This window comes from Canis lupus, chromosome 18 (genome assembly GCF_048164855.1).
Source record: "Canis lupus baileyi chromosome 18, mCanLup2.hap1, whole genome shotgun sequence".
Lineage (NCBI taxonomy): Eukaryota > Metazoa > Chordata > Mammalia > Carnivora > Canidae > Canis > Canis lupus.
Genome location: NC_132855.1, coordinates 9,972,279 through 9,996,866, shown reverse-complemented (window position 1 = coordinate 9,996,866; position 24,588 = coordinate 9,972,279). Strand labels below are relative to the sequence as shown.

Here is a 24,588-nt window from a genome sequence, read left to right as displayed (position 1 = left end):
TCCCATGAACTCTACCACTGCATTATCAACAATATGAAACATTGAAAAAACTGTAAAAAACAAATGTCCAATATTTGGGGAATGAGTCATCCATATGATATTAATATACATGCTAAACATAATTAAGATTTCTTTTATGATGTAATTTTTAAAATATGGAATATTTTCTATTATTTAAGGATAAAAAAATGTCCTACAACAAAGCATCCTGAAGTATATGCCATGCCTCCTTGGTGGGCAAATGCTTTTCCTCTCCTGATTCTTTCTGAATTTTCCGAATTTTCTACAGTAAACCTGAGCTATTTTGTTAATAAACATGTTGAAACCCACATTTACCTAGTTAAAACATGGAAAAGAAATAATACAAGTTTTGTTGAGTCAAATATGACAATTTTTTTAATAAGCTCACTCTTTCTAAATATAATACCACATGAATGAGTATAATTATTTTTAAATTCACTATATTTTGATCATCCTTAAATTTGATCTGTCCTGGGAAGATAAGTTTTGACTTGGGCTTTAACACAATGTCCTAAATTATATATGAGATATGTGCTTCATAACAAAACAGGAATGCTCGAATATGCATATTAAGGATTCTAACTTTCCAAAAACATTACTAAATAAGCTTCTAACTTTATCAAATCATAACTATGTGCTAGTAATTTAAATTATAACTGTAAATTCTCAGTTCTTATTCAGATCTCTTTGGTCTACTGACAAATATAAGCCTTCTAAACAGGACTTACTTCTCCAAATAGGATGCTGCTTGGTGTTAATCAAAGGTATGATTGTTACAACAGACTGCAAATATTCTTGCTGCAGGCAAAAACAGAATTATAATGAATATCTGATGATTCCTGGTACCTGGGGACATTTTGAGAGTTCACCCATTAAGGGAATGAAGTACAAATATAACCACATTGGCCTGAAAAAGAGCAAAGGCTGTTTGACAGAGCTGACTCAATCCTTTCAGTGCAATGGTGTCACTTTTATAAACATACAAAGAATATTTCAAAAAAGTATATAGGTGATCTAAGGGACATGGAAAAATTAGACTTTACTAGCTGAATGTTAAATCAAGTCAAACATTGGACACGTTTCCATCATTTAACACTCAATTAAGCCAGGCTAATAATAAAGATAAATTTAATAATAATGCTGAGTTTGCTCCTATCATACAATTCCCTTCAATCTCCCCTGTGATTGCTCACTGGATACCAGGCATCATGCTGAGTACTGAGAATATGGAGATGCATGCACCCTGATCTCTGCCAAACCATGACAGGATAACCTGTAAGGGACCTAATGTATACTCATGTTGAAAACAGAAACTTCGTAATAAGTCTCGGTATTAGAACTCTCCTGTCAGCAGCCACGATAGCTAAAGTGCTAAGCATACACTCTAAGTAAATACTCCGTAGGCACATCGGATCAGAAACAGCTGGCAGCTTCAGGCGTTCATTTCAAAATGAATTGAAGGCTCATAATCAGAACTAGTGCGGGTATTATCGACAGGATAAGTACTTGTGTGCTTTCACAAGAATAAACTTTCTTTCAAATCTAGGGCCTTTTAAGTGGTGTTGGGATGCAACAAAATTCTAGAAAATAGCCAAGTTTATGGTATTTCTTAAACCTGGTCAGGCAGGAGGTCTGAGAAGGACATCTACTTGAAATAACACATTTATTAAAAATGTACAACTGTCAATGAATTTAAGGATACTAGAGAAAAAGGATTTAAACACACATACAAGACTTTCTGACACTGCTGAGGGCTTTTACATTTATTAGTTTACACTACTGATCTTTAAGAATTTATGAAGGAAATAAACTTGTACTTGCTTACTTTGTTCATTGTCTAGGTTTTAGACTTTGTTAACATCAGTGCCCTAGGACACACTTGAGCAGTTTCTTCACATAGGGACTGTCCAGAGTCCAAAGGTCTCCTTCAGTCACTGGCTGTCATGCAGACAAGTCATCTAACTGCTATGAGTGTCAGCGACCTAGCAAAATGGCAAGGAATCTATAAATATGCATTAATTTCTGCATTTGTGGATTAAGTGATGTAATGTTACATCTCTTATTTGTTGAAAGGATTAAAGTAGCTCAAAAAGGAAATAATTATGCCTCCCTTCCCTGCAATGGAAGCTCCTCCTGACTTTCATTATGGGCTTAGAGGTGGCAACCTCTGACTGGCGTGTCTGCACAGCACTTTCCGTACATTGAAGAAACTATCAATTGCCTACACTGCACAATGGTGGGGGGGGGGGGTGAAAATAATTATATTGTAATCAAAGTCCCATAAACCATACTTTCCAGAGTGAGGAAGAAAAAAGATCTTCTGATTTTTCAGCAGGAGCTACATTCTTCGCTGTGGTTGGCAGGGGCTAGAGAGCGGAGCAGGAGTCTTCTACAAGCAGCATTTTCTCACTCCTTATCTGAATTGGATGCTCATTAAAGAACACCAAGCACCAGTCTGCAGTAGCCATTCTGAATTTAACAGTGACAATTTGGAGGCTGCAAATTCGAAGGTCTGACTCTGAACATGTGTTTGTTTACTGGCACAGAGATAGCACTATACCATTTAGTTACAAAGCACAATGGAGCGAATCTAGATTAATACAAGAATGCATATTTCTGTCCTTCCTGGCCTGTATGTGACACTTCTGAGTGAGACCCTCACAAGAGCAGGAATTAAGAATAGGTCAGAAGAACATCTGCTTTGCTTATTTTGATTACGTGGGCAGGCAAAGGAATTTGCTTTTATAACACCAAAATAACTTGGGATGCGGCAAAAATAAATGCACCTTCTGTCTCATGGCATGTTATTACAGTAAGACGCTCTGTGAATGCTTGGTGGCATTTTCAAGCCCTTTTTGTTCCCCTCATTTCTTTCTAGGCTCCATAATGCAATCCTCACGGTTTGAGCACTAGACTTCAAATGAGACATCTATTCAGAGCATGTTCAGACAAAACGAGTGGTTTCCTTAGTAATGGGAACGATGTGAAAGCACAGCCCCTCCAGCCAGCCAGGCTTCTCCCTGCCTTGCAGTGAGCACATAGGCTCTCAGTGAGCATTATACAGCTGGGGAGCACCTCCAAAGTCTGAAATGGCTAAAACACTGAATATTCATCGCATGTCTAATAAAATGTACCCTTTATAAAAGGTTAAGGATGTAAGAAGTACTCTTAATGGTGAGGGTTAATTTACCCAATTTCTGTATCATGTCATGAGATGGAAAGAAAAACAGAGATTTCAGCAAAGAGACAGACACATGTTTTCCTTTGAGTACATTTTAAAACATTTCCTTGTCTTAAAAACATAAGCATGTCTTATTATTTTTCTGGCTATGCCTAAAGACTGCTTCTTCTGATTTTTCAGTTTTCTGCGTAGTGATCATCTTTGATAAAGCTCTGAAATTCTGTTGCTTGGAAAGGGTATGGATTCTGCCTTTTTACAGTCTCAAAGTTAAAAAAAAAAAAACAGTAGTTTTATGTATAGCATTGTTGAAGTTTTATGTATGTGTACATATTTATCCATTTACTTATTTATTTTCAGGACAATACAACTAAAGAGAGAGAGAGCGAGAAAGACAAAGAGAGAGAGACACAGAGAGAGAGACAGAGAGAGCTGGTTACTTTAACAGAGGAATATAATAATCATTCATCTTAAATATTGACTCCAAAGGGCAATCAAATATAGGCTATCCTAGAATAAAAACCAACATGAAAATTCAGAAAAAAAAAATAACAGTGTTGGTAGGATGCCTGTTTTTGAGGATAATAGTTGACAGATATCTTCCTACTATGTTGAAATCATCCAAGTAGGAAGAATGGGATACAATAAAAGATTTTGACATGAGCAAAGTAAGGCACAGCTAAATTATGGTTAGCATTCTTTCATGAATCTGATTACAAATAATCAAACACACAGCAAAAGTTATGCTATAAAACACACAAAGAGATGAATGAACATCAAGAGATATTTGGAGGGAAGAAAATACGGTTTGTAGAGGGTTGGCTTTGGTTGATCTACATTCCAGCCTCAGGTCTTCACTATCCCTGTGATTGCCAACATTAACCAAACTTTCTGAAGCTCAGTTTCCTCTTCTGCAAAAAGGGGAATGTTCCTGAATGTTTCACAGTTTTGTGAGAATAAAACCATATGTACACAGTGCTATACACACTTGAGTATCTGACATGAGGTTAATACTCAACAAATGCTATTTATTATTACACTAAGTATTCTTATGATTTCAGCATGCATAATTTCTGCACTTGCAAAGCAGTATATATTTCAAATTCTGATGTATTCCATTGTGTTTTGTGGATAGCTCAAGGAAAATCATTTGTATCTCCCTGAGCAACAGCAATAATAAATGTAACAACAGAATAACAACAATATGAAATTTGCTATCAGAATATTGCATCCCCATCGTTGAGAGTAGTGAGCTGTTTCTCGCCAGAAACTGTGATGGACTCCTTCTCATGGTTTCTATTTGCACAATGGTTCTCTATGCATCAAGAACAAATGTCTCTGACCCAGTTGGCCATGGATTATGGCTAATTATCTCACACAAGAACCAAAGCACAGTCTTGTTCTCATTTATGCAAGTCTACACATCCACTCTCACAGATTTAAAGACTCAATGCTGCTATGCTTAGACACTTTGCAATTTTACTGTCTTATCCATTAAACTGCTACTCAAAATTCATTCGTCCATTGATTCAATAATGCATTCTGATCAATTATTCTATATTATGAGCCCAGAGGCAGAGCACTAAACCCAGACTCTTTGAGCAGGACAGATTTCCCACAAGAGGGGCTATTTAAACTGAGGATTAAAGGTGAACAGCCTTGCTGAAGAAAGCTGTGTGCCTACTGTACAAGCAGCACAGCACTCCAAGTACCCTGCTTGGAATTAGGAAGCACACAAAGCAGAGAAAAATCAGCATGTACTTGAGGAACAGCAGTTTACATGGCTGGAGCAAAAGGTGACCTATAATGCGTACCTGGATCCAAGAGCCAGATTATAGGAGCAACTGAATGCTAAGGAGCTTGGGACATTTTTCCATTTATGATGAGACACAAAATAGGGTTTTGTTTGCAGAAGATGGACTGGAGAGGATGATACTGAAGGCAGGAAGTTAGGAACAGTTGCAGCAAACAGACCATGGGATGATGGAGGCCTAGCTGATCAAGACCAAGATTCATGGAAATGTGGGAGTAAAATCAGCAGGATTTAGACCAGTTGAATGCAGGACATAAGTCATAAAGAGGATCAAAGACCTTGAACCCCCCTGAGCAAATGGGTAGTGCTACTATCACTGAAATAAATAAAAAATAAAGGAAGAGCAGTGATATACACTTGAGGGTAAGGATTACATAAGAAGAGATTATATTATCTAAGAGAGCATAGGAAGAGGAGGAGGAAAAAGAAGAAATTTAGTATAAATATTTAAGAGGCAGATAAGCCCACAAGGACAGGAGGCAGGGTGTGCAGGCATGTATGAGCGGGACAAGGAGGCTTCGATGTGCAAGAACCAAATTGGGAGGGTACTGGAAAGATTCAAAGGGGAGTTTCGGTGGCATGGGTGGAGTAGAAGCTGGATAAAAGTGAGCTGGAAAAGGAGAAAGTGATGAATGCAACAATAGCAAATATTGACAGGACCCTTAAGAAATTTATGAGGAGAACAGAGATGGAATGGCAGAGTAGGCCTAAGGGCTAAAGGAGGATTGTTGTTAATATTTTAGTATGAGTAAGAAGCATGCCCATGGATATTGTGTAAATAAGTCAATTGCAGAGTGGAATGGGGAAAAAGGCTTTTAGAGACAAATTGCTAAGAATACAGAAGTGAATGAATTTGGAAGAAAAAAAGGAGGGGCATAAAGGTTGGTAATAAGAAAATGTCTCATCTTTCAAGACTACAAATGAGAGATAATGATGCGTGTGAATAAAGAGACATTGGTAAGCTAAGACGGTGTGAAATAAAGGGCGTTCACACCTAAAGCCGAGAATTCAGTGAAGTTAAAAGCAATGACATTTTCCTAAAGAATATTTAGATTGAAAAGGCTTGTTGAAGAGAGCATGAAAGTTTGAAATCATCCCTGTAGATGATGGGATAAAGAGTGGCCCTAGGATGAATACCGGAATGGACGGGTACTGCAGAGGAGCCAGCTGAAACATGATGCCCTGCATTTATTGGGGGTGTAGTGTGTGCACCACCACATGATTTCCTCCAGGAGCACTTCACCTCCTGGGACAGGAGCAGAGAAGAACCACCATGGTGTTGTTCAGGGGTTTGATGCGCAGGAGAGGACCGGAGCAAGAGAATCAAGGTGACTGCTGAGTTTACACGACCAACCTTGGTGGGTAGGAAAGAAAGAGAAAGAAAGATGACCATGGAAGAACCGGTCTCAAAGGATTTGAGGTCTTCGTGGTGTCAAAAAGCAGATGTAGGAGAAGCATAGTTTTAAAATAGCCAGATAGATAGAGTTATGGAAGAAAGAAGGATACTTCAGTTCAAGATTTTCAAGATAGAACAACTCGAATTACCAGTAAGATTACAGGAGCATCTCTGGGAGTGGGTTTCTGAAATGAAGTAAAAGTGACACTTATTTTCTTTTAAGGAACTGAGTTATTTGGGGCTGGTTTTATACTTAAAGGTTGAAATCTCCGGAGATTTTAGCAGTATTTGGGCAGAGTAGAATATTTTTCACTGGGTATCCAGTCTGTAATCTACTGACAAGTAGAAAAGAACAAAATAGGAAGGTAAGAAGTGGCATGTGTTTTACAGAAACATATAATAATTAATGGCTCGGTATTGGGAAGCCAGACGATGTGCAAGAACATGGTCCCTTCCCAACACACACGCACACTCAGGGGCAGGCACCTGCACACCCAGTCCTGAGAGGTGGGATGAAGAGTGGTCTCCAAGAACAGAGGTCATAAAAATAATCATAAAAATAATCATAAAATAAAAAGGCGACTGGATTTTAGGTAAAGGAGGAAATGGAAGGGGAGGTTTGGGAAGTTGTCAAAAGGATGGTAAATCTGCTCACAATTGAATGATAGGAAAAGTGAAAATAGGGGGGATTCGGGTATATGAAGCCAAGGGCAGCTATGAATGCTCAAGGCTGCCAGGGCCTTGTTATCGCAGACAGAGAAACCCAAGCAACATGAGCAGCGCAGGGACACGGCCTGCCTCAAATGTCTGTAAATACCCAAGAGGACCACAAAAGGCCAAGTCTCGGGGAGTGACCTGACTGAGCCACACAGATGGTGAAGGTTACAGGACTTTGAGCTCCGCTAAAGGTTATTCACAGTTTGAGGACAGCAGAGAGGACATGGTTCAGTGCCTACCCTGTCAGGCTCCCAGTCCTCAGGGGCAGGGCACGTGGTGGCCTGCAGCCCCAGACCCCTGGCACTGAGGCGATGGTGCCAGGAAACAGAGGCCTGCCTGGCTGCATGATGCCACCATGCTGTGTGCTCGGCTCTGTGTCATTTGATGACAACGCCACACTTAGCACAGTTGAGTGGTTCGGAACTCAAGCTTGGGAGCCAGACAGATGTGGCTCTGAGGTCTGGCTAAGCCACTCACAGGCCACGTTACCACAGGAGGTGAAGGAACCTGCGTCCTCTCTCTGCGAAATGAGAAAACAGCACCTGCTTCCAAGCTGACTGTAAGAAATGAAAGAGCTGCTGCCAGGAGAGTGTTTATTCAGCTCAGAGCTTGGGGTACTGCTCTCGGTAAGGGGTACCTGGTATCCGCAGGTCCTTATTGCTCGCTGTACCAGATACCTTCCTCTTCCAGGGGCATGACTCCTTGTTCCCTGCCCTCTAATTTGGGGGGAGAGAGATGACAGAGGAGGACTTTAACCAGGGACAAGCATTGGGCCCAAGTAGACTAGTGGAAGGTCTTCCCCCCCACAACTTTTAAATTCAAGCTAAGAGAAAGGGACAGTCTCTCTCTGGTGGCAAGTAGTGTGATGAGGGACTGGGCAGCCAGTGGGGGCCAGGCTGCTGGGCGCAGAAAGAAAGTTGGTCTGTAATGAGAGAATAAAGCGGGTGCTCTGAGAACAGCCCACCTGGGAGAAGACAGACAGGACCTCGAGGAGTATCTGAGAACATGGTCCATTGGTGTCTGAGGTCTAGTTTCCCCTCTGCCCATACTAGAGCACGTGAGACCGCATGACCCTTGTTACAAACCCACTTTGTAACTACAGCTAGTTTAAATCTAAGCTAGTTTAAATAGGGTTTGTCTTCCTGGCAGCCAAAAGTACCCCGAGTGGGGACGGCTATTGATACATTTAAAATAGTGGAGACAAAGAGTGGAGGGTGGCAGAGACCACGGCTGTTATCCCCTCGTCATGATTCCTTGAAGAGTGCCCTACACAAACTCAGGTCAATACATGCCATCGAGAGACAAAACTTGAATTCTATCGGCAAAGTCTGGACACTGACCCATATGCATTTGGTCAGACTTGAGTATTCCTCTTGCTACCCAGAACTCTTCCAGCATCCTGAATAAGAAACCAGATGATGAATAGGTGACTCCAAAGGAAGTCAGGCCCGAATATCATATAAATAATAAATGAAGCAGGAGCTCTCCATAATAGATGCACATTGAATGCCAAGTACATGCCCATAACTACCTCTACGTGCTCATCTAATTAACTAGGTTTTTTTTTCTAAGATTTATATATTCATTTCAGAGAAAAAACTTGCATGTGCACTGGTGTGTGTGGGGGGGAGTGGATAAAGGGAGAGGGAGAGAAGCAGACTCCCTGCTGTGGGGAGTCAGACCTAAGGCTTGATCCCAGGACCCTGAGATCATGACCTAAGCTAAAATCCAGAGTCAGATGCTCAACCAACTGAGCCACCCAGGCACACCAATCAACTCATTTTTAAAGACAGTCTAAAGACCAACGATTAGAGCAACCCCAAATAGTCCTAGTAGAATATAGTAGGATTATGAGATAGAATTTAAAGCTAGAAATTCAGCGGGCGCCTCAGTGTAGGCAATAACTATAAGTATCTTTCATCATACTCTGCCAATCTTGAGAGTGGTAGTAAGTGCCTTTCATTCTTCAAAGTACCTTCCCAACACTAAAAAGAATAACTCTATGAAACAATCACTAGAAGATTAGACAGAGAAGTTTAGCTCTGGGACTCCTGCCTTCTCCATCAATGAAGGAAGAAAATCAGATGAGGATGCTAACAGTCACCTTTGTTCTCCTGCCTAGCAGAAGTCTAGAAGCAAAAGTGACATAAAATATTCATGAAAATTCAAATGACCCTTTAACTTCTAGATGACACAATATAACTGGATGCCTAAATATTTTAGTGACAAAAAAATGTTTGCTTTCTCTTGCAAAGAAATCACTGCTTTGAGCTCTTGTTTAGATACAAATGGATCACTTTCATTAGCCCACCTTTACAAAAGAGCCCACCTAAAACCAGGGAAATTCTAACAGGCTTTGCATAAAAATATCACACCAGGGGCAAACTGTCACCTCATGCCATTTTGGTTCTTAATTTTTGCCTAAAATTTCCATGACTGTACGTGCCTTCTTGGTTCTTGGGAGTTTTATTTTTGCCCAGAACTTACATGTATCTTAGTAGTTTTATGAACCCAACTCCAGTTAATGTGTCCTAATCAAAGAAGATGAAAAGAAAAAGTGACCAGCAAAGAAAAAGGCAAAGTCAAGAGACACACTCTATTCTACCATAAAAAAAAAAAAAAAAAAAAAAAAAAAACAAAAAAACAGCTGTCTTAGGAATAACCTTATCCGTAACTGAAGTCACTGATCTGCCCAAATCTATCCTCTTGGGGGAGGTAGGTTTTTCATTAACAATTCTCTGATTTTACTCAATGATTGGAACAAAACCAGCACACAGAAGAGAGTAGTAAATTACTCTTTCACTCAGTGAGGTTTAATTAATCAAATACTGACCTTTTAATATGTAAAGTGCACTATTGAATATACAAGGCAAACAGGACGTTACTTTTGCCTTCAAGTTGCTTACTATCTAGGCACAAATAAACCATATGTGATAATGCACGTTAGGACAAGAGAAACATAATAACAAGTAAATGTAAAATGTGATAAAATAAGGAAAATACTCCTTTTCACTGAGATAGGGGAGCTTCTTAAAGGATGAGGTCTTTGAGTAGAAGCCTTATAGAACTGGCACATTTACAGGAAAAAAAAAAAAAAAGAGAGAGAGAGCTAAGAATGCAACACACAGGATCCATTCAGGAAACGGTAAGCCATGTGATGTGCTGAGGATGGAGATGTGTTGGAGTTAGGAGTAGAGAGAATGCCCAGCGATACGGGAAACGCATCAGAGTTGATAGAGCATAGTGGCTGCAAGTCTCAGCCTTGGAGTCAGAAACACTTCTGTTTGATTGCTGACGCTACCAATGAGCAGCTCCATGAGTTTTTGCAGACTCAGCCCTCGGTTCTCTGATTTGCAAAATGAAACTAACAGCTAGTACTTTAATAGGGAGGACTGAATGAGACAATCCATGAAAAACTACTAACAGACCACCTGGCACAAAAAGAACGCTCAATAAATGTCTACGATTATTGCTGTTATCTTAATTATCATGTCGTGGGAGAACTAAACACTAAGTTAGGAAGGTCAGATATTTTACCAAACAAGACAGCTCCAGTTGTAGACGGAAAGCTCCACCTCAAAAGAATTTCCTATCTTATTTTTTAAGTAATACCTATTATTTCTGATTATAAAAATACTATGTATTTACTGTGGAATGTTTGAGAAGTATAAATAAAATAAAAACCACCTATTATCAAAGATAACTACTGCTAGGGATTTGGTGTATTTCCGTTTTTGATGTATTTCTTTTGTTATTTCTGTTCTTTCCAATTATTTCTGTGTAACTTACAAACTATCTACTTGTCTATTTACCTGTCTACCTGCTATATTTTTTTAAATGACTTTCATGTTTTATTTCACTGATTGTTTACATGGCTAGGGAAGTAATATTCAATTCTCTGAAAGAAAAGAATAAAGGGATGCACAGAGAGAAGCCAAGATAAGAGACAGAGAATGGCAAGAAGAGAGGGACAAAGAAGTCTGGGGAAGAGCCAGACAAAGACAGAGATTTTATCTCCTTAATTTCTGACATCTTTCTTATTCCTGGGGGTAAATTCCTTGAGTGATAAAATTACTTTTGTTGTTCCAGTGGAGTTCTAACCTTCACTAAAAATATGCTTGGTTACAGCAAAATACAAATCTTACCTCCCTAATCACCCTCGGCATGGAAAGATGCCATCCTGGAGAAGCAGAGTGAACGGGGTCCCTGCAGGAGCAGCAGATCTATACTTCTTGCTCACTTGTCATAGAGGGAGGACATGCCTGCTTTATGTTTATTTTTCTTTCTTACACTTCCCATCAATCCTTGTTTCTTTTCATGTCTGCTAAATTCTGATAGTTGAATTTGCATATTTTAGCATGTAAAGATCTCTTTCTTCTCCAGTTCTAATATTCTGTGAATCTCTGATTCTAAATGTTCACAAAAAGCCATAATGAGGCTGTAAACCATGTGAATGTACTTGTGTCATTGAAGTACAAGCTTAAAAACTGTTAAAATGGCAAATTTTGCATTATATATTTTACTATAAGAAGGAAGTCACACTAAAAAATATAAAAAATAAGACCTATAGTTAAAGGGGAATCCACTTTTGTTTCCATTTCTACTTTCTCAAACCCTTTTGAGAAAAGAAAACTCTCTGATCCGATGTGCTTTTGTTCAACATTCTAACAAACAGCCAATGCCACTCCCCTTACATCATACTTCTAACTTAATTAAGACCTAATCTGCTATCAGAATTAGACTACAAAGGATCATGTCACTGAAGATCTTCCTAGTACAATGTCAGCCCCTCCTCATCAGTGGCCCATGAATAGTTATTTAGCTTTCTGAGCATATCAACTCACTTTCCAACCAGACACTGCATTACTTCAGAGCTCCATTTCTCAAACAGAGCTAGTAAATTCTTTCATTACACCGAACAACCATAACTATATAAAAACATCTACTACCTAATGCAAAAATTCATTCCTTTTAAAAAATCGTATTTTATTTTTAGCCTCCCTTGTTGCTGACTATATTGAATTGGTTGGCTCAGTCATCAATCAAGCATTCACTTATTTTACAAATGAATATTGAGTGGCTTGTTTAGTAAAAGAGCCTTGGCTCTGTAGGCAGACAGAACTGAGTTCAAATTTTTGCCCCATTATTTCATAGTTTTGGTACATTGGGCAAGAAACCTAACTTCTCTGAGCCAATGTTTCTACATTGTCGAACGGGGATAAAACATCTATTTTATGTTGTGGAGATTCAATAACCTTTAAAACATACATAGTTGTACTCAACAAACATTGTTGTCTCCATGATTATGTAAGCTATGGAGCTTAAAGACAAATAAAATATAGACTCCTTCCAGGAGACTTTACTCTATAAACTAAAAAGGGAAATGAGTCAAATTACAGAAACAATTGTAACACATTTTAAAAAGTGATAAATGGTAGGTGGGGATAAAGATCTTGATTGTGGGTCTAATGAGAGATCCTATCTTGCTAGAGGGTCAGAAGAGGCTTCACAGGGGAAGCAGCATTTGCACTGTGCTCACTTGTTTAGGCCTAAGTAGAGGCAGGCACCTGGAGTAGAAGGTAGAAAGGCCATTCCAAACAAAGCAGAGAACTGGAACAGATGATGATGATGGGAGTGATGATGACAAGAGTGACAGTGACAATAACAGCAATAATGTTGTTGCCAAACATCCATAAAAGCTTACTATATCCCAAGTACCTTTCTAAGCTTTTACACATATTAACTGCAGTAACCCTTGTAACAACCCTAGGAGGAAACTGAGATGCAGAGATGTTAAGTTCTTGTTCAGGGTCACAGGGCTAGGAAGTAGCAAGGTAAGCACTCAAACCTAGGTAGTCTATTCCCAGAAAGTACACTCTGACCCACTACCCAGACCACTTCTCCCACGAAAGTGAACAGGAAACCAACCAATGTCCAGGATTCCATGAAATATTGAGAAACCATTAAATTAATTAATGGAAATTCAACCATTAAATCAACGAATTAATACTTATTGTACCCCTATGGTTTACTTGATGATGAAGGCAGAACTTTTTCAACATAGTTTTGGGCTGTAATTATTCATTTATCTTTTAAAATCATTTTAAAAACTGAACACTCATGCAGGAAACCCTGCAGATATTTACTATGAGGCAGCTGACACATACGTCCATGTAACACAGTATATTTGGAATGTGAAACTGTTCTGAAGTTTTACTAGGTTCTAAAGATAAAATCTTGAGAAAGAAAAGAAAAAAAAAGTAATAAATGGAATGGAAAAAGAAGAGAAAGTGGAGATCTATCAATTATCCAATAGATGAGAGGGTGAAATGGTAGGAAAAGCTTGGAAGATGGTGGGGTCTACTCTTGCTCTCTCTGACCAGCTGTATGCACTTAGACAAGTCTCCTGACCTCTTTAAGACTCAGGGCATTAGAGTCTAAAGATTCTCTGGTTCTCATTTGATGACTATTCACAATTGTACTAATTCAAAATCACTGAAATCCTTACTCAATCACAGTTTAATGTTTTTATATGGCACTTCATTATATAGATGTGATAACTAAATAAGTTCTTAACATGTTTTTTTTTTTTTTTGGAGAGCTACCTTTCATATTTCCAGTAAATGGCTGATAACTAACAGTCACCTGAACATATAGTGATTCTACTAAAGCTTCCTATGCTCTTGTAGCAAGAAGGAAACTACAAAGAACAAACTCTTCTCCCTTTTCATCCAAAGCCAGAGCTATTTTTCTCTCATACATTAAAATCTCACTTACTTCTAATGTCCATGATATGAAATTTATAAAAATGAAAGCTTTTAAATTTGTCATGTGCCTACAGCAGAAGGACAATTGCAAGAAAAGCAATTTCATCCCCATATGCCAAAGAACAGCTAAACAATGAGTGAAAACAATTTCCTATGATATAGCATCAGGTAGCATTTAAAAAGATCCAACTTTCACTAAATTAAACTTAGATTTTTCTTTTATTTTTTAAAGAGACTGAAATTTAAAATATTAGGTATGATTGCTGGTTTCATTTATAAACCAAGAAAGTGGTTTAATCATGTATCTGATTATCACCACTTACTTTCATTATGGAAGTGCATTATAATTGGTTTGATTACTGAATTTGTCTATTATACAGTCAATACCAATCAACCAAAATGAAATGCTTAAGGAATCAAGAGTAGAAAACTAAAATTCCTTTTTAAAATAATTATCACAATGTTATTATAATTCTTCCAGCATGCAGAAATATAATCCTGCAGATATTGAAATGCTATGGAAAATTCAAGGAGTAAAACCTGGAGAAGGTAAAATCGAGGGAGGAGTAATGAGGATGATTATTACTATTATTAAAAGTACATTAAATCATATGCAGACATCTCAACATCTCAACATCCCCAATACTTGGCCATAATCCCTACCATTCCCAGAGCAATGCTTACAGAGTAAACATTATATAGCCAGTAAAGAATAAAGTCTTACAATAGATTTTCTGATATTAGTGTTAGTAGTTTAAGCAAGAAACAACTTTTTTCTCAAACTCATTTTTATTCAAAAGATTAACAGCCATTTAAATAAAGTTTTAGAGAAGGATAAAATAAAGCACCTGAGAACTTTAAAAAAAAAAACCTAGAGTGAGAATATTTACTGGTTAGAAACAAAGCTAATATTTTAATAAATTTCCTGCCATTATGATTATAATAACTTAAAACTATTGGTCTTTGTCATTTTGATAAACATTTAAGCAACAATTAGATGTGAAGCCCCCCCCACACACACACACACAAACTAAATTTAACATGAAAATGTCATTTTTTTTTACTCCACTAGAGGGTAGTCTTTCAAAACTAGGGCTTGGAGCCATGAATCTAGCCTGTTTTTGACCTGTTGATAAATTAATCCTCATGTTCCAGTCCTCTCAACAAGATGTTCCCCTAGGATACTAATTAAGGTTGTCAAACATGCATTTTTAAAATTGCTGTCTACTTTCTTATAGGTGTTCTTTCAGTAATATACACTGCTATACTTTTCTGTGTTTCTTTTCTAAATTTCTGATAATTGGGTAAGTGTCTTACATATGTGGTATATGTGTCATATTTTCCGGGTGAATATAATTCAGAACTAGTAAATTTTAAAAAAAAAGGGAAATCGGTTTCTTGAGGATTTAATTGATTAGAGTTGAAATACTCTCCCAAGAGTAGTAAAACATACCTTCTAAACATACACATAGAAATACCCACACGAACACCTTGACACGTGTACCCATTCATCTACGGCCGTCAGATTAATTGCACAGATATAAAGAAATGAATATAATTGGAAATACTTATTTTTTAAATACCCTCCCATATGCCAGTGTTGTGAATTATAGAGAAAAAATTAAAATGTAGTCAATCCAGATAAGAAAGGTCAGTGCTGAAAAAGAAAAATGCTATTGAACAGTAAGCACATGCACTAAATTAAGTAGCATCCAACAGAAAACCAAATGCCACTCAAAACAGTTTTGAGCTACTCTTCTTAAATAATAGAGCCACTGGTGAACTTTACAGAGGAGTCAGAGCCGCTGCGTCCCTCCCAGGTGTTTTTAATATTTGGGAAATCCTTATTTGTAGCATGCCTGCTATTTCCAGAGAGAAAACACAGTTTCTCTGGATGGATGATAACCTGAAAATGGGAAAACTTGTCAAAAATTTCTTCCTCTCCAAAATAAAAATAAAAAAAGGAAGAAAGGACGGAGGAAGGATGGGAGGAGGAAGGAGAGGGGGAGGAAGGAAAAGGGGAAGGAGGGAAGGGAGGAAGGAGGCAGGAGGGAAGGAAGGCAGGATGAAAGGCAGGCAGGAAGGGAATGGTACCTAGGAAAATATGCAAGCCTGGTTCATTTATTTGTATCCTAAGCAGCAGTGTCACAGAACAGACAGGTTGCTTCAGCCAACCAGACGGGAGCAGCTGCGAGTGCTACATCCTGGCAGTCCGAGGCGATTGGCTCCTCTCTGGGGAGCGGAGGGTGTTCGGTTATTAATGACCGCCAAGCAGGCAGCACCATGTCAGTGTGACAACTGATCGGGTGAGCGATGCACCACTAACCACCATGGAAACGAGGCGAGAGAAAGCCAGCTCCCAGCACCTCGGTCCCCGGCACTGAGAGCCCCAGCTGCCGGCGGAGACAGAGTTCCCGAGGAGGGAAGGAACCCCAGCCGCAGCCTCCTGCCTCCCTTGAGAGCTTAGAACAGACAGACACAAGCTCGCTCGCATGTGTGCCCAGCTGTAGCACATGTTTGTGCATACTTTATCGCACGCACACACACATGCACCTATTTACACCCGGGCGAGAACACCACCATGTGATTATCGCTGCTAAGAGGACTGAGGACCCCAGCACGGAGGGACACGGAGGGCGGTGTATCCCCGAAACTGCTTTGGCAAGGTAAGTTCAAAATATACATTTCAATGGAAATAGGGCTCGGTCTCCTCTGTAGTTGATGCTGGTGGCGGTGGTGGTTGTGGTGGTGGTTGTTTTTCCTCTCAAACCTAAATTCTCCGTGGATGTTTTCTTCTTGTCTGAAATCTAAAGCATTCTGCTTTCCGTTTTTACTTTTGAGGGGAAATTCAAATGCAAAAGCCCTCTGGCTTTGGGGATGCTTAGCTGTGTTTGTGGGATTCTCCAACATGCATTTTACTAGCTTGAACGCCCATCAGAGGATGTGAGTGGGAGAGAAAAAGCAGTGCTGGGGAGAGGAGGGAGAGGAGGAGAGGAGGGAGGGAGAGGGGACAGTGGGAGTGAAGAGAGGAAAGAGAAGAGCAGAATTTTCGTTTTTCTTCACATTATTTGTCATGAAAAGCAGACCACACATCATTCTGTATTTTGAAACCAACGCCCCCCCCCCAAAGGGGGCATCTTCCTCCCTTTTCACCCAATGGACGGAGATTGAGGCAAATGGTGCTGTTATGTCAAGAGCTAAGAACCATTAAGCGGAGTGGCGGAATGAGCATATCACAAACAGTTCTTGAATTTCCGCCAGGCTACATCTTACGGATCGGATCGGGGTAAATGACTTCCCTTTAATAACATCCTCCCGCCGCTCTGAAGGGACAGGGCAATGCCTGATTGCTAATGCAGCTGCAACTGACACACGCGTGGTAAAAGGATCCCATGAACCAGAAGAGTTCTAATCTTCTTTGGTAATTAATGGAATCACAGCAGGGTGGCTAGAAAGTACGTTCGCTATTTCCGAAGATTTTTGTTCAGACCGACTATTCTATTCCCTTGGCTCTTATTGAGCTTATGTGGTTTGATTCGCTTCTAGTTTATTTATTTTTGACAGTATGTCCTTGTTTCCATGCCTCTAATTTTAGTGAGGGCAGGCTATGAATATGAGTGGAACCTTCCTAATTTGGTGCAAAGGGGATAATGTGAGGAATAAAAAAGGCAAGAAGTCAGCATTCAAAATACCTACCTAGGAGATAGTGTGCCCTGGCACTATATATGTATTACTCATATCCTACATTTCTCTTTAGTTTCAGAAGCAATGCCTTTGAGACAGAATTACTCTCAGTAAACTATGAGCATCCATGTACCGATGATTCATGGAATACAGTGTGGGTTAATTTATACTTCCAGTCTTGTCAAAGGAAGCCAGCTACTTAGAATATGCGTTCAAACAGACAACATCAATTAAGGATGTTCGTGGAAACATTCACTACCTCCTTTAATGGGTCCTGTACAGACATTAAAACAAACTTAGTATTTGCTTTTCATCTTCCGGAGCTCTCTCTTCCCTTCCTTTAGTTTAACTAACCAAATAGTTAATGGGGTCAGCTTCTTTCCAACTGCAAGGTATTTTTTTTTCTACAACTGTGATTTCAGAGTTATTACTGGTTTCCTAGTTGATGATATGAGCTAAAACCAAAAGACAATAACCAGCCACTTAGATCTTGCCACTTTCCCATAAATGTCTCAAAATATGAGTCACTTTACAATATGTAAGAAGAAGTCAATTAATTCCAGTGACCTTTGTAAATGATGACAATAAAGCAGCTCTGACAATATGCCACTGGCTTCGATTTTCCCTCTGTAAAATGAACAAGTTTAAGAAGAGGTTTCCTGCTCAGAGTGAAAAATGAAAGGTGCTGAAGCATTAGCTCGCAGTATTGGCAGGCTTGCTCACTCTGCTTCAAATGCCACATGCAATCTATAGAAAAAAACAAAATGATTCATTACAAAGAGGAAAAGGTGTTTTCTTTGCTTTTTGCTGTTCATTAGAAGTGCTGCTTTTGCCACAGAGCAGATCTGAGATTCTGAGGTAACTCCTAAGTTGCTAACCAAGAGGAAAAGCCTGAAGTAGATAGTCAGCCTCCCAATCTCAAACTCCTAGATAATGTAGCACTGCAGTACTGATTTCAGTTTTTTCTTAGACCTTTTACTAGGAAACTTCCCATATGAAACGTACACATACTTAAATCCTACGGAGCCTATTTTTAAATTGCAGTCAATGACACCTAAGAACAGTGGATTCACTCTTTAACCTTGGTTAAATCCACATACATATTTTGTGGATTACACAGATCAACACTGTGCCCACTTGAGTCTGAGAAATACTACCATTCCAGTCGTCTCCGTGTGTTCACCCCATGTGTGCCGGTGAGTTTGGTGATCTGATCAGCAGCTGCCAATGCCAGATGATGGACCTAGGAACATGCCCGGAAGACTTAACCGTAGTCTCCCCAGTTGTGTAGCTATACCAGAAATAGCTTTCTGGCAAGACAAGCTTCAAAGGACCATCTTTTCAAGAGTGTCGCTTGTCACAGGCAACACACTGAGTGAGAATGCTGATGAGTAAGTGGCATTTTTTTTCTGTGGTGGTTGTTGTTGCTGTCAGTGGTTCCATAAACAGTGTTATCTGCTTTCTAGGTCAGAAATTTAGGGACCTATGAGACAGGTGATCAACTTAGGATTCATTAACTGTATTTTATTATTTCTTTGTTCTTTTTTACACCTATTGCTTTTTTTTCCTCCCTTTTTTTCTCTTTTTTGGCACAAAATGAGCTTGATGTTTTACTTTCTCTTACCCCCCCCCCCCCCCCACACACACACACTCTGAATTTTCTCTAGTGCAAAATTCCTCTGGGATATGGCATGGTGATGTTTATTGCAAACTGATGAAGTTGATCAGAAACGTTTGTAACCTGAGTTTAAAAAAACAACACTTATGTAAGTTAAATGTTATTACTTAGCAGCCCCTGAAGAGGGTCATAGATGAGGTATCTGTTGGGGAATTTGAAGCAGATCATTAAAAGGAAGCTACTAGCATACTAAAAACATGAGTCCCTCCTTCAAGCCTCAGTAAGGATGCCCCCAAAGAATAATTTAAAATAATGTAGCTGTAGCCAATCTGAAGAAACAATGGACACATCTGCAACCCACTAAAATGTTCCACGTATAGCTGGTTATAAGGGTTTAATCACTTATGAATCACTCTTTAGTCCCATGAAACTAACTAAGGCAGGTAAACAGCGGGCAATACATCAGCACATCTTGCCTGTGCTGTCAGAGATAAAGCTCTCTGATGCTGGCCAGGCAGTGGGTACTGAGGAAAGCTGCACCGTGTTGCCGCTGAACACAGGTCCCGCACACAGCTCAGTGAATCCTCCCTGCCTCTCTTCTGATAAAGTGATGTCTGCTTCCACACCTGGGAAGTAGAACGTGGTAACAACAACTCTTCCTCTGACCACAATGTGAAAGCAAATCAAATTCTAATATAAAGAAAGTAGGTGGTGCCAGAGGATAGAAAAAGCAATGGAGAAATAAAAATGTGTTCTTTAATATGATGGGAGGGGTGAAAGAAGATCTCAGTAGATGCTATTTAGAGGTCATTACATACAAGGCTAGAGAAAAAGACAAAATGCTCATCTCAAATCTTTATGAAGAAATATGGTACCCAGCCAGCCATCTGCTATATCTGTATAACTATGAAGTTTGTATATAAGTGCTTGCTATTATGTTAATATATTTTTAGGCCATAATAAGGGAGGGCTTTTTTTTTAAGGTGCCATTAATAAGAGCACACAGAGTCTCAGCATAAGAGAATAAAGAAGGAAAACGTATTTTCATATAAAAATAGAATTTTAGGACTGAAAAGGACCTTTGGAAGATGGCCTAATATGCTCATTTCACAGGTGTGGAAACTGAGGCACAAAGGGTTTAACATGTTTAGTCCAAATCACACAGTTCTTTCTGGAAGTCTAGAGTAGATCCCTTTAGAGTGCTCCCTCCAACACTCCATTAAAAGTCCACCTACTCAGTCTTTCAACTATATACATTTTTTAAAGATTTTATTTACTTATTCATGAGAGACACATGGGGCAGGGGAGATAGAGAGACAGAGAGACAGAGAGGTGGAGACACAGGCAGAGGGAGAAGCAGGCTCCATGCAGGGAGCCCGATGTGGGACTCGATCCCGGGACTCCAGGATCACACCCTGAGCCAAAGGCAGAGGCTCAACCGCTGAGCCACCCAGGTGTCCCTCAAATATTTTTTAAAGAGACAAAAAGCTTATGGATCTGTGCAAAAAAAAAAAACCAACAAAACAAAACAAAAAACTCTACAAAACTTAAGGAAATGTTTATCCAGATAGTCAAGTATTTTAAAAGCAAAAGCAGGAATTCAACAATAGAAGCAATAACAATTTGTTAAGTACATACACCCAAATATTTCAAACTGATCATCTTTTGAATATAGCCCACTATGTTTTGTAAAGAGTCATAAGAATTCGAGCTTGACCCTGTTTTTAAAACATCTTAATAACATTATTGCTATCCTTCAGCTATAAAGATTCAAATATTAGTCATCCATTAGAAGTTTTTACAGGAATTTTGAAGAGAATCTCTACCTCCTTTTTTACTGGGTTTCACTGTAATACTTTAAGGCATTTACATGCACCCTCGTCCATTCCCAGGGTCTGTGCTTGGCTTACACCTTACTGAAAAACAGTGAGGACAGTCTCAGGATAGCAATCCCTACACTTCCCTCTCTCCATTCTCCCCATCCTGCCTTATATGTTTTCATTTCCAAAGTTTGAATGAGAGTCTGTAGGCAATGACATCTCCCCTGAATTTCACAGCCCTATTTTTTTCTTCCTGGCAAATTTTTCTTGGTTTCTAAATGTGCTGTCCAAATTTTGCTTAGGATAATAGTAATGAACTGACTCAAAAACTTTGCAGAAGTTGAAAAGGATATAAAAAAGTAACATGATGATTGTGAATATTTGTGTAGAGCAATTATTATTTGCTTACAATGTGCTTTCTTAACAATGACATTTGCTCCTCACAATAATTTGGTTAGGTAGGTATGATGTTATCATCTTCCCTTTAAGATCAGAGAACGAGGTTCTATGGGATTACAGATTTGCCACTGTGAGGGAGCTAACATGTAGAGGGATTAGTGTCTTCTGACTATAAAGAGGGGTATGGCGCTGATCATAGTACCCAGCACTTCATGATTCTGTTAGAAAATAGACACTCCCATTTTCCTGATGAACTTCCACTCTAGACCTACTCTTCCAAGGCCTATATCCTTTGCACCATACCACTCTATGCAGGCAGATTTTTGCAAATAAAAATCTGTACTTCTTAATTTAAAGCAAAGTTAATGATATGATCAAGTTAAATATGAAAAACACACCCAACATCTATCCTTGGAGGAAAGGACTCCATGTTGTTTTACCTGCTCCTCTGTATGTTTCTCTGACGGCATTAATATTTTGGTAAACAGTTGGCAAAGGTCTCAAAAACTAGATAAAATTGAATGAATAAATTATTCAGGCAGGTTCCATGTTGCTGGACAATTATGCACAAAGTTCTCAAAATCTTTTCATGTACCACCAATGGATGAAAGGTCAACATAAAAGCACCAACTTTGGCATCTCCTTCCTGGTTAGTCTCTCTTAGGGAGATAATGACACACAAAGACCTCAATATGCCAGTAAGTGTATTCACATTATGCTGAGAGCTCTCTAGGGGAAATTTTGTCTTTCAAAAATAATGTTGTCCTTGGAATAGGTGAAAATGCCCAAAACGCATGTACTCAAGGTTGTCATACAAAGTCTTATTTCCAGAAAGTAAAGCATTCCACAAATAATTGGTTACTCTATTTGGGAAGGAGTGTAAACATTTTTCCTATCATTTTTCCACACCTATATTGAAAAAAGCCCACAGATTCCCCAACCCCCTGAATCAATTAAGGGCCTGGAATCAACAGGAAACCCTTTCTATTTCCAGAGGCTTGAAATCCCTGGGATTTAATTCCCCAAAGAGTAAGAGAGAGGCAATGTTTACTGATGTGTTCAAAGTAGGGATTCCAAGAATGGGAGAATGCATTCATTCCCCCGGGGACCGAGCCTGCTACTGTGCCATGGACTAAGCAATGGCCATCAGGAAGGCTCAGGACTTCCGACACTTACAATGACTTAGAATAATAGTATATTTTGACTACAGAAAATATTTAAGGAGGCCTCACTTTCAATGTGGTTGAGAAAATTGTGCTTCTTAAAAGTTTTCTCTAAAATTACAAAACTGAATTAATAAAATTACTGTAAAGAAACAAGGGCAAATATTTTGGTAGAAGTAAAATTTATCATAGGAATAAAATTTATCCATAATACCTTACAGTCCCATAATATTGAAAGGTCAAGGCACTTAAATTACATTGTCAGCTAATTTACAGTTTCCTTAAGAAAAAAAAATAAAAACTCAAAAAAATTCAAAAAAGACATGTACTTTCAGAAATACAATTCATAATGGCCTTTATATATCCTTAGAATATTTTTCCCATTGCTATGCTATACTCATATGCCCAAGACATAGTGGTCTTTATCACCATTCACTAACAGTATCTCTGGGCTCTACCCCGAATTTTATTTTCATCAAAAATTGGCCACTCAGAATCACCAATTACTGAATCTATTCTACAAAGAGTATATGGAACCACAATGGCTTTTATTGAAATTTCAATAGTTGCAGGGGGTAATTTGAAACACCCAGACAGATCATATTTTGATTTCTACAAAGGCTAGGGGGTTAATAGCCTTCCACTGCATTTGTCTAAGGGCTGAGAACAAAGCAATAAAGTAGGCAAAATGGGGCTCAGTCTGGGTTACAATGCTGTATCATTTAAGAGAAAGCACAATAGGATGGAAAGAGAAAAACAAAGCTACTACCTTACGCGGGGGGGGGGGGGGGGGGCGGGGGGGGGGGCGGGGGGGGGGCGGGGGGGCGGCATTCTAAGCACACAGAAACCCTGGAAGTTCTAGTCCTAGTAATTTTTGAGTGAAAAACACATGCCATTATTAGATATGAGCTTAGACTGTATTCATCCAACAAGTCAATTTCTTGTGTGACTAGCTGAACTGATTCACTTACCAAACACATAATTTATATTTGTTCCTCTTCTGTAGTTTATCACCCACGCATTTTCTTACACAAACACTACAGCTGCTCAAGGAGTGTCATAAGGTGATGTTTAGCTAACTTTTTAAAATCAGTGAGACATTTGCCAAACTACCATTTCCTTAATCAGTTACTTTTATTTTTAATGAGCAAGTAAATTCCATGTAAACATCTGAGGCTCATCTTTCATTTACACTATAAATTGTATCACGACGTAATGCTGTTGGACAAAACAGGGAAGAATTACATGTTTTATGACATAAAATACTTTCAGTAGAGACCTTAAGAATTCAGAGCACACTATCTCTTAGATAATCCTTTACTGGCTAAGGGAATGGTCATAATATTAGCCGATCTCACTTATTACATACAGGTGTTTTCTGTGCCAAACATTGTACTAAGCGCTTCACAGGTGCTTTCCCTTTTAATTCTCATAATAACCATATGGGGCAAGTACTATTACTAACCCCCACTTTACAAATAAGGAAATTAAGCCTTAACAAAGAAAAGCAACTTGCCTCAACTAATGAACGGCAGAACAGGAAAAGGAACCTAGTTGGTTTGGCTCTAAGGAACACAGCTTTTGTGCAGGAGGCAACACTGCCTCTTGTTGGTAGTTCCTGAATATAGCTTGTCCATGTTGCCTTCTAGAAGTCAGATTCTCTATCAAATGAAATCACTCCATTTATCATTTCTTACCATGCATTCTGTTCATACGAGGATATTATCTCTGCAAGATTCATTCACATTTTCTTTTTGTTGTTGTTTCTGGAGGAAGTGATGATTTATTTATTTATATTTGGGTACCACTGTGTGATTAACTAAAATGATTTTTGCAGTTTAGGACATAGCCAGACTAGAGAACTGGCAGCTTATAGTCCTCTTCCACCATTTTTCCATCAAGTAGAATGCAACACGCTTCTTTACCTGTGGCCATGGATTGTGGTAACTGGTACAAAGGAAAAACGCAAAGCTTAGCCTTTAAGTCTTAATTTTCATTATTTGTAACAATCT

At 39.0% G+C, this 24,588-nt stretch overlaps 2 protein-coding genes across 8 annotated transcripts in view; one reads left to right on the top strand and one right to left on the bottom strand.

Annotated features, from left to right (window-relative positions):
- Positions 1–24,588, bottom strand: part of IMMP2L (inner mitochondrial membrane peptidase subunit 2) — an 847,197-nt gene that overhangs the window by 388,406 nt on the left and 434,203 nt on the right. The window lies entirely within an intron of this gene.
- LRRN3 (leucine rich repeat neuronal 3) overlaps positions 15,974–24,588 on the top strand; it is a 35,444-nt gene continuing 26,829 nt past the window's right edge. For both annotated transcript variants that reach the window (XM_072783439.1, XM_072783440.1), the window contains exon 1: positions 15,974–16,558. The gene's annotated coding sequence lies outside the window, so the exon portion shown is untranslated. The remainder of the gene's footprint in view (positions 16,559–24,588) is intronic.